The sequence below is a fragment of the Physeter macrocephalus genome, chromosome 8, assembly GCF_002837175.3.
Source record: "Physeter macrocephalus isolate SW-GA chromosome 8, ASM283717v5, whole genome shotgun sequence".
Classification (NCBI taxonomy): domain Eukaryota; kingdom Metazoa; phylum Chordata; class Mammalia; order Artiodactyla; family Physeteridae; genus Physeter; species Physeter macrocephalus.
Window position 1 is genome coordinate 41,486,638 of NC_041221.1, and position 10,835 is coordinate 41,497,472.

Consider the following 10,835-nt stretch of genomic DNA (forward strand, 5'->3'; position numbering starts at 1 on the left):
TCCGTTGGTGGTAACAATACCCAGCCGTGATCAGCTTAAACCAGTAAGACTGGACTTGTTTAACACATGTATTTGTTTAGAAAATAATCTGGAAGAAGTTGATTGCTGTCATTGGATTAGTGGCTCAACAATGTCAGAACCAGCACGCCTATAGTTTTCATGTCTTTTCCTCACAGTCACTAGATAATGATTGCAGTCCCGATCATTTTTACTACAGTCACGATGGGAAGAAAGTGGAAAGGAAAGAATCAGCTTTACCTTTTCTTTTTAACAAAAGAATAAAAATATTTCCAGAATCCTCCTAGAAGACTCCCATTTATGTCTTATTTGTTGAAAATGTTTTACAAGGTAGCACTTAGTTACAGGGAAGCTGGGAAAATAATTACAGCTCTTCTAGATACTATATTGGTGTTAGCCAAATGACAGATGTTGGGAATGAGTGTTGGACCTATACTAATTTTGATTTCTATAAGGAAAAGAATCAGAAATTTGAAAACTGAATGAGGGGCTTCCCTGGTGGAGCAGTGGTTAAGAATCTACCTGCCAATGCAGAGGACATGGGTTTGAGCCCTGGACCGGGAAGATCCCACATGCCGCGGAGCAACTAAGCCCGTAAGCCACAACTACCGAGCCCGTGAGCCACAACTACTGAAGCCCACGCACCTAGAACCCATTCTCCGCAACAAGAGAAGCCACCTCAATGAGAAGCCTATGCACCCCAATGAAGAATAGCCCCCACTCGCCACAACACGAGAAAGCCCACACACAGCAATGAAGACCCAACACAGCCAAAAATAAATAAATAGATAAAATAAATTTATTTAAAAAAGAAATTTGATAACTGAATGAATATTTTTAAACTTGCAAAGAGTGGATACCTGTAACTCGAATTCCTACTCCCTTGCTGGAAAAAGCTTTTAACCTCTCTGAGTTTCAGTACCTTCATGGGAAGGCAGAAATACCATACACTTAGGTAGCACAGTTGTATTATAAAGATCAAGAGAGATATTGCATGTGAAAATGCTATGTGAGCCACTGAGGACTATAAAATATTGTACATTATTATGTTGGGACTGTGATAGACTAGAGATATGGATATGAATAACCAAGTAACACACAGTGTGAATTATTTTAATTCAAATGTCTTTTTGTTGGGTGATCTGAAGGTAAAAGAGTGAAACAAATGGCCAGCTACACTATTTAACTCAATGTAATGAAACAAACCATGACTGGTATATTGCTTTTAACCACTTTTTTTAAAGCTATTTCAGTCACCACATTCAACCCCTAAGAACAATATCAGTATCAAAAGATTTTTAAACCATGTTTTTCTACAGAAAAATTGAAGCATCTATAATATTAATCCAGAAAATGTTTGCTAAAGCCACTAAATAATCTTCAGATTTTTGAAAGCTTAGCATATAAAAAGAGGGTTTGAGGGTTGAAACTTTTCTATACGGCCTTAAATGTTTCAGAAGAAAAATAATAAAGACATGAATTTAATCTCAAATATAAAGGAAAAAAATTGATAGTCAGTGTGGCTGATGAAACTTTCCAAAGATGGCAACAATTTCTCTCTCTCTCACAAGCTGTTCTGTGATGTAACCTTGTCACTCTGGCACTCAAGAGATGGAATCTATCCACCCCATTGAATCCAGGCAAGCCTTGTGACTGCTTGGATCAACAGGATATGGCAGAAGTTGCAGCACGTAACTTCTGAGGCTAGGGCATATTAAGCCTTTCTACATCTATTTGGGTCACCTGTAATGCTCGCTCTTGGGATGATCCCTTTCATGACCTAGCCATCATGCTTAGAGAAGCTTAAACCACCTGGAGAGGCTAAATGTAGACCCTCTAATTGATAGTCTCAGCTGAGCTCCCAGTCAAGAGCCAGCTTCAGCTGCCAGCCATGTTGTGTGCCCTCTTAGACATCCAATTCAGGCAAGTATTCAGATGTCTCTGGGTCCTCACTTACACATGTGAGAAACCATAGTGAGAATCACACATCTGAGCTCAATCAATGTAAAGAAAAATGAAAGCAGTGATTTGTTATGCAGTGAGAAATAACCAGAATAGTCAAAGATGAATAAACATAGTAAACACTATTTCATAAGGCATCAACTTTCTAATGTTTACTGAGTGCCAACTATATGTCAGGTACCGTTCTGAAGTACTTTATATACAATATGGCACTGGGTATTCACACAAACATCTCAGGGAGATGCAATTATTATCTCCATTTTACAGATGAAAAAACTGAGACACGTAGAACTTAAGAAAAATGGGTCACCTAGCTAGTGACCCCTTAATTTGTATTAAATTAGTCTTCTTTAAACACATTAATGACAAGAACAGATAAGAAGTTACCTTGGGTGTACACACAGCTAAGTGTTAGCTTCTTGTTTCTAGGATAGGTGATTTCTATGCCTGCCACACAAGGAAAGGAGGAGGAAGGGGTAAAGGAGAGATGGCTAGAGAAGGAGTAGAAAGAAAGTAGGTCACCTATATGTTTTTATGCCAAAATCACTATGCAGTTAAGAGTAGTTCAGAGTGGTCCTTCATTCTTTAATTCATTCATCAATTTTTTAGTAAGGTTATAATAGATACTCAGCACTGTTTAGACTCAAGAGATGATAACAGTGGGGGAGAAAAAAAGCAGTCCCCATGCCCTCAAAGAGCTCACATTCCCATGACTACTAGGTTTTTTGTTAGAAATCTATCTAAAAAGACTAGAGAACCACCTGGAGAAATTATTGAGGACAGATCCAAGAATTAGAAGTGTTGCAATAGGAAGCTCTTAAGCTTCTTTTCAGTCCCAAGACCTTAAGACTTTACTTTGCAGAGGACTCATATCCACTTTTCACAGTCTGATAATCTAGGTCAGATAGATATAGCCCTGGTTAGTAGGAAAAAAATATTGGTGGTGTCTTTTAATTCCAGCGAGCTTTCTGTGAGTTGAATCAGAGATATAATTTTGTAGGGTGTTTCACCACCAGATTGCTCTTTCCTCCCTAAACTAGGCTGACCTCAGAACCGAATGACATATTTCTTCTTAGTATCTGCAGTGCCACAGAAGTCCCTAATGACACCACAGCTACAGAACAAGGAGACTCAAATAATGTCTATTTTTGGAGGAAACTTGGGCTTTGCCACTTTTTTGAAGGTGACATGGGAAAGTAGGGCAGGACTAATCACAGGTAAGATTGGATTTTTAAAAAGAAAAGAAAAAAGCTTTTCATAAAACAGAGAATGTTATTTAAAAAAATGAATCATAGATTGTAGGTAAGGGTAAGAAATCATGACTAACAGAGCCAAATCTTCAATAATGCAGGGAGAGATCTTCCTGCAATGAAATAAGATATTTTTAAGAAATAGCTCTGAACTGTTTTAGCCTTTCTAAAAGTAATTCTTAAACCCTCTCCACCCACTCAATGAGTTAACTATTATATTTTAGCTCATCTGCAGTACATGAATTGTGCTTTTATAGGCTTTTGCCATTGTTTTCCATGATCTAAAGTTAATTGCATTTGAGGGGACTTCCCTAATAACTCATAAAGTTTAAAAAATGCCAACTTCTGTTTTCACAAGACCCTTTGATTCCAGTTTTGGCGGCTTTTAGAAAGCCAAGTTCCACGAAGGAAATTCTACCATGAATGCTGCCAACACAGGACTGAGCTCCCCAAGGAGCCGAGACAATCTCTGTCAATGCTCTAAGGTAAAATTTCTTTTACTTCATCTGTATGGTTTTTATCATTTTGGGTGAACCTGATTCTCATTCCATTCCACATCCTTTGAGGCGTTTCTATTCAGAGGGCTCACACTGACTTCATTAAGAGGAACTGTGAAGTGCAGCTCCACTTGGCCCTGAAAGCTTCTACTGCCTTAAGAAGCACAGGAGCATACTTCAGGCAGTTAATGTAGCATCCGTAAGCACAATGCCTTGACAGCCACTACAGAGAAATGTTTTTATCTCCCTTGATTTTTCCCCTTAACTTTCTCTGATATATTCTCCAATTTATAAAAAGAGACTTTATTACTTTGTCACATTTTTTAAACTTTTTCCACATGTAGGCAGTATTTCCATGTCATATGTACTAGACAGGCAGTTTTTTTCCTTTTCTTTTTTGTGGGTTACCTCAGTGAGTTAGTCAGCTGGTGCTTTGTGGGTGAGGGGAGCTAAAGAAATAGAAGAGAGCTATCCAAGCCGTGGACTTGGTCCTTACCCTCCAAAAATAAAGGGTAATGATGAGATCCCTCAGATGGATCTCATCAGCTCTACAGTAGCAGGGTGCCTGGAAATGCTAAGAGTACTCCTTGCTGGATCCTTTGCTCTGGAGAACTCCAAATAGCTAAAGCAATTGCCAGTACACAGAGACCACAATGAAGTCCAATTTGAACACGATCCAATATAGTCAGATGTCCTACATGTCAGGCTACAGTGGATGAGAAACTACCCTGGTTGGTCCAAGCATTGTCCCAGGGTTGGATCTTCCCGGGAGCATTACAGACAGAAGCTCATTTCTAGGTCTGCCTTGGACTGCTATCATTCCTCAAGGAACATCTTAGGAGTAAAATCCCTCAGGAATGGTTTGAGGATGTTCCTTTGCCCACTTTTCAGCTAATGAAGACCCAAACTGTTCACTGATATCCACAATATGGCAGTGATTTGCTTTTTCTGAGGAAAGCTTAGGACAGTGAGAAGAGAGAAGACTGTATAGTACTCAGTAATTATTGGGCTTTGAAAGCAGAATAATCACCATCTGGCCACACTTCATGTGTATCAGCTCATTTATCCTTGCAACAAACTCATAATCAGGCATTCTCAGGTCCATGGTTCATACACACAAATGTGCCCATATACACAAATGTGCATATACACAGAAGAATCTTAGGGAGAATAAATACCCCAAATTTTAGACATTATATGCAGAGCAAGTATTAAAATTTAAGTCTATCAGACTTTTGAGCTTTCTCTCCTGTGATTCTGTCCCATTTTTACTTACTAAATGTTAGAATTTAGTGGAAGGTAATTCAACTTCTTTAAAATTTAGTTCATTCATAAAAGGAAGAGATAGAATATATTTGCCTATGGAATTACTGTAAAGATTAAATGGGATAACATATACATAAGCCAGTTCTAATCAGTCCTAGGACAAGGTCCTAAATAAGTATTAGTTCATTTCTCTTTGCCTGTGTTTCCTAGTGCATGTCCACCAAGAGGCTCTTCCAATAATTCTAAAGGCCAAAAGTGTAAGTTATTCATAGAAATTGTCTATACATGTAAAACATATATTTAGGGATTCTATTTCATTATTTCAAAGGCCCATTGTTTTCACTCAGGCAGTCAGTCTTTAGTCCCACAGACATTCATTGGTTCCAGACTCTTTATAAACGGCCCTGGAACTAAAAAGACGAAAACACAGGCCCTCCATCTAAGACGCTGCTGAGTCTGAGAAATAGACATTTGCAATACAATGTGAAATCCACTGTAATACAAGTGGGAACGCACAGAAGAAAAACCTAAATTAACACTAATGCTGTCTGGAAAGGTTTGGGGAGAAAGAAATGTGTGAGCTGAGAGTAGAAGACTGGGTAGGAGTTAGCCAGGCAACAGAGAGAAGAGGTACTGCCGGCACCAAAACACATAAGACACGGTGGCATCCAGGAGCTCTAAGTACTCATCCCCGAGGGAACAGGCATTAAGTGAAAATCCAGCATCCAAAAGCCTGTGTGGCCCCATGTTGATTTAGACTGCCATTCTTACCTAACCAAGTCTACAGCAAGAGTTCAGACAATGAAATGCCTCAAGTTGGGTGAAAAATATTGATACTTGGTTATCAACCCATCAGAAGGAATGTAGTCACTCATGTGAACTGGGTGCTTAGTCACATTAATACTGGGAAGTATTATACCTTTATCTTGGCTGGCAAGGAGAAGTAAAAGAGAAAAAAGACTCAAGGGCGAAAGATCAAGCACAAGATTACTCTCCTTCAGGGAACTGAAATACCAGAGGTATTTGCAGTAATACTGTAGTGTCTGCAGTAATCTGCAGTATTACCAGATACTGCAATCAAAAGCCTAAGGACAAGGCTCACTTGCAGAAGGGTAGCACAAGGCTCTGGTTCCACTAGATTGTGCCAGACTCACCCCAAGCATCCACCGTACAGGGTAGACACATAATTCCTGACTCAGCTATCTGGCTGCCCTTGGTCAGCTGTTATGCTGTCTTGAAAAGCAAGGCATACAGTATTTGAAGCAAAAACAAATCAAAAAGTCCTGGGCTTTAGATTCAGACACATACAAATCTCAGTTTGGCCAGATTCTCTGTGTGCCCTTGAGCACATTAGTACTACCATCTTCGAGCCTCAGTTTTCTTATCTGTAAAGTAAGCTGCACAGCCCGAATCACAGAGATGTTGGGATTAGCAAACATAGATAGAAAAGAACTTTTCACAGTGAAAAGCACTGTATATTAATATAAAAATACTATTTAAATTTGAGTGCACTTGATATACAGTTTGTATTATCTTAAATATACAGAATATTTACACATTTATGGTTTAATTGATTTCTGAATATGGCTGTCTATTCTGAAACAATAGAACCAAAGTAATTCCCATTGTAGTACCTCACTCTAAAGTTAATTCTTCTATTTTCTAAATTTAGTTATTTCTACTGATTCAGATTTCAGCAGTTGTAGTGTTTTTTATTTGCTAACTTAGATTTTATAATATAACTGGAATCTCTAAGATCAAATTGATATATTCATAACAATGTCTCCACACTGTTTTATAATATCATAAATGACAAGATAAACTCAGTTGTTTTTTTTTAATTGATTTTTAAGAGTTAGATTTAGACCTTCAAATTTCCCTACTATTGATTTGATGCCTCTGAATGGAAACAGCAATGTTGATATTTAAAAATTATTCCAACTTTATATATTTCCTCAACACAGATCAGCTTTGGGCAAATCTAGCCATGTCAGATGCCTGCTTCAATGCCTTTAATGGCTCCTTATTGCCTTCAGGAGCAAATCCAAGCTCCTTAACTTGGCAATCAAGGTCCTTCTCATAATCAGTCCCTTATATACTTTCAGCTCATCCCTGCCACTAAACAACCAGCACCCTGAAACCTCAGCTACTACAAACATTGAAAGTCCCAGATGTGCCATGCTCCATTTTTCCTCCCTGATTTTTTTTTGGCTGTTCTTTGTCCAATAAAGTCATACATTCCATCACTATATATATATATATACATAGTACCTTCCACGTGTAAACCTCCAGGAATGCAGTCAATGGCATCAGCTCTCTCAGTCTCCTTTCTTGCTCTCATCCAACGCCACCTGCCTCTGTTTAGCTTTGCTTTTAGATAGAATCTTTTCCTAGGGCAGCAAGGTAACCACTGCTGGTCCCAGTCTTACATGTTGTATGTTTCCTGAGAGCTCTAGCACAAATCGCAAGAAAAACTCTGATCAACTCAACTTAGATCAGACCAGAATCAATGTGGTCATGGGAAGGGAGAACTTTCATTCTTGCTAGTTTGAATGATACACAATCCCAAATTTACAAAATACTATGAAAAAAATAAAGGGTAATTCTGGTCTTCCAAAAGAAGGTATACTGAAATGATGGAACTCATATATAAGATATATATATATAGAGAGAGAGAGAGACGGAACTCATATATAATATATATATATATATATATATATATATATATATAAAATCACTTCTTTCACAAGCATGATATGCATCTAACCTAAGGAATTAAGTACCTCTTATTTACTGTTACAAATATCTCTCAGGTTCCAGTTGTGTATTAATTCTTTCCACTGAATCAGCTTATTGGACAAAGGAGCCAACGTTTAAAAAAATAATGTAATATCTAAAAATTACAAATCCAATTATCATGGTAGTGCTTAGTTAAAATTTGAAAGAACTTTAAAATAAAGCATTTTTAAATTAATTGCACAGTGTGAAAATGAGTAATCCTAATATAAGAGCTAACAAAATCAAAGTTACCACACAGCAAGCACTGGTCCTAAATATTTCTAAAAGAGAAATACAATGCTGGAGAGGGAAAGGCAGGAGAAAGGAAGAGGAGGAGAAGACAAGAGAGAGGAAAGTAGGAGGAAGGGAGAAGGAGGAGAGAAACAATAGGGCTATTATAGTAAAAGAAAAGGAACTCTTTGAGGACTAGATGTTTTTCTCTCCTCACATCACATACCAAACCTAAAACCTCATGGTGCAATAATCATGGATGTTTAAAATATCTAAGACACTAAGTCTGTCTGAATCTGCTCCTGAGAACTGGAAGTAAGAAAAATAAATCCTTCCTCATGTACAAAGATTAATTACATAGTTTAGCAAGGGTTTCTAAGGCAGCAGGTTTTCGTTGACATGCAAATGTAAATCTTTCTTTTGCATGAATCACCCTGAAAGTACTAATTAGAACTTAAAATTCTTGTTTGTAAATCATATGAATCTTATGAAATATGCTCTGCCTTAGAGAACTGCTTCCTAAGGGCTACCATATGACCAGAGTGTGGAGCAGATGTTATCAAACAGACAAAGACAACCTTTTAAAACTCAGAGCAGCTCGTGATAGCTGGGGGAGCGAAGCCCTATTGGATTTCTATAAGTAAGCATGAGGAGGGGAAAAAGCTTTCTGCTAAGTGGTCCACTAGGCTTTTAGTTAGGTGAGCATTTGTACTCCTAGGTCATAGTCTGTGAAAGTAAATAAGTTAAAATCCCTGATTCAGTTAGGAAGATGCAAAAGTGATCCGCTTATAATTTAGAGGAAACCATTAGAAGCCAGGACTCAGATTCAATTGGAACTCAATCTTTATTGACCTGTATGTAAACTATATGCTGAATGTGGTCAGCCAAACAGTGTCTGTAAGGATGTCTTCAAATAGAGCTTGTTTTGCTTTACTCTGGGAAGCCATGTGGCAAGATTATAACAGTGTAATCATACCGGGAGAGGCCTTGGCTCTGAATATATTTAAGATATTTGCTGAAAACAAAATAAAACAAAACACTGAATCATTATGCTGTATACCTGAAACTAACCCAATATTGTAAATATTCAATAAAAAAAAAAGAAAAACAAAACACCTCTAAGAGGAGCTCCCCAGCCTTGTCCAAGATGTCCTTAGCTGATGCTGTCCATTGTCCTGATCTGTAGGTACCATCTTGATATTTTTCATCTGCAGCTGTTATAAGCTGGAGCACATCTTGGAATCTAGACCATGAGAGCATTTTTGTTCATGAGGTAAATTATTCATTTTAAATCAAATTAAAAGAGTACTAGAACATAAATGACAAAAGAATATCTTCCAACTTCCATCTACTTTCTCTTCAACCCTGATAAGTCTTCTACACCCCAATATCTTCTTTTTCTTTGTTTTTTCACTCATAACACTGAAATAGATCTGAACTTGAGCGCTGTCCCATGTTCTCTTCCAAGATACAAAAATCATGTGACATCCACTTTGCCTCCAATCAGTGAGCTTCTTAATTTAATACATACTTTGAATAGTAAAGGCCAGAGACATAACCAGGAAGTCACTTTAATGGCATCAATCCTGCCTTCTCTTTTGCTGCTTTCCTAGCACAGCTAAGATTTAGCTTAGGTGACTGCAGTCCTTCCCTTTCTCACTCACTCCCCTCCCCTTCAGGTGCTCAATGCATATTTCCTGTGGTCCTATCTTAGTATTACTTATTCTCAGAAGAGCAAACTTTGCTTGAAAGGGATTTTAGATATCCAAAAGCTGGTTTGTAAATAATGTAGAAAATTAGGATTGATCTTCTCAGGTCTTTAAAAATCATATCACCTGTCCTGCTGTTCAAGGTTCAGAAACCAAAGAAAAAAATCTGAAGATATACAACTTAAGCCTAGCACATCTTATATTTTCCTACTTGGTTCCCATATCTATGCAAGACTGTACTTAACTCACCAGCCATAGCACTGCGTATGTGCTCAGAGTTTCAAATGATACTATCAGTACTCTGTGAAACAATGCACTTCTATTGTCAAAAACACACAGCTGCCAAATTTGTAATTACTTTATTATGTAAGCAGAATTCGTTCTTCATCTCTCAACGTTACAGGAAAAGAAAAGGAAATACTAGGTTATCTTGTTAGGAAGTATATGTTCCACCATGGCAAAGTGGAAAATGCTATTACCTTAATAATTGTCCATTTGCCCTTTAGAGAGAGAAGAGGTCTTTCTTTGGGGAAGAACCTTGATAAGGCACTTGGTATTGTAAGATCCTGAGAATATGGGTCTTGGTAGGAGAAGCCACAACAAAGCTAAAGGATGAACAAGCCTGCCTGAGACAAGGAGATGAGTTTTAACCTCTCTTTGGAAGGAGGAGAACACAGAGGGAAATGCAGAGAGAAGGAAGCAGATGAGTGGGCAAGAAAGAAGCTGAGATGCAGAGGTCCTTAGATTGGGAGGATCAGTGGAAATTTTCTGGAAATGGAGAGACTAATATTTTAAAGTGCCAGGGTTCAATTTGAAGTTATTTCCACTGTAAATGACCTTTTACCTTCTCACACTTTTCCGATTCTACAACTCTTGAAGATACTTTGTATGAGGGGTGCATATTTGGGGGAAGTTAGGGTAGAGCCTGCTTCATGTCTGCATAAATGCCATTACAATGACTGTATGTCAGAAAGAAAGGAGATGAGAGGTAGAAGAGACCTGGAAAACACAGGCACCACCCTCCCCTCAAAGTGCAGAAGCTTGAGGACTTCTTTGGCTTCCATTAGGCATGAACAGATGTCCAGGTGAGTCTCAAGGGGTCAGGCAATCCCAGTTGATATCTA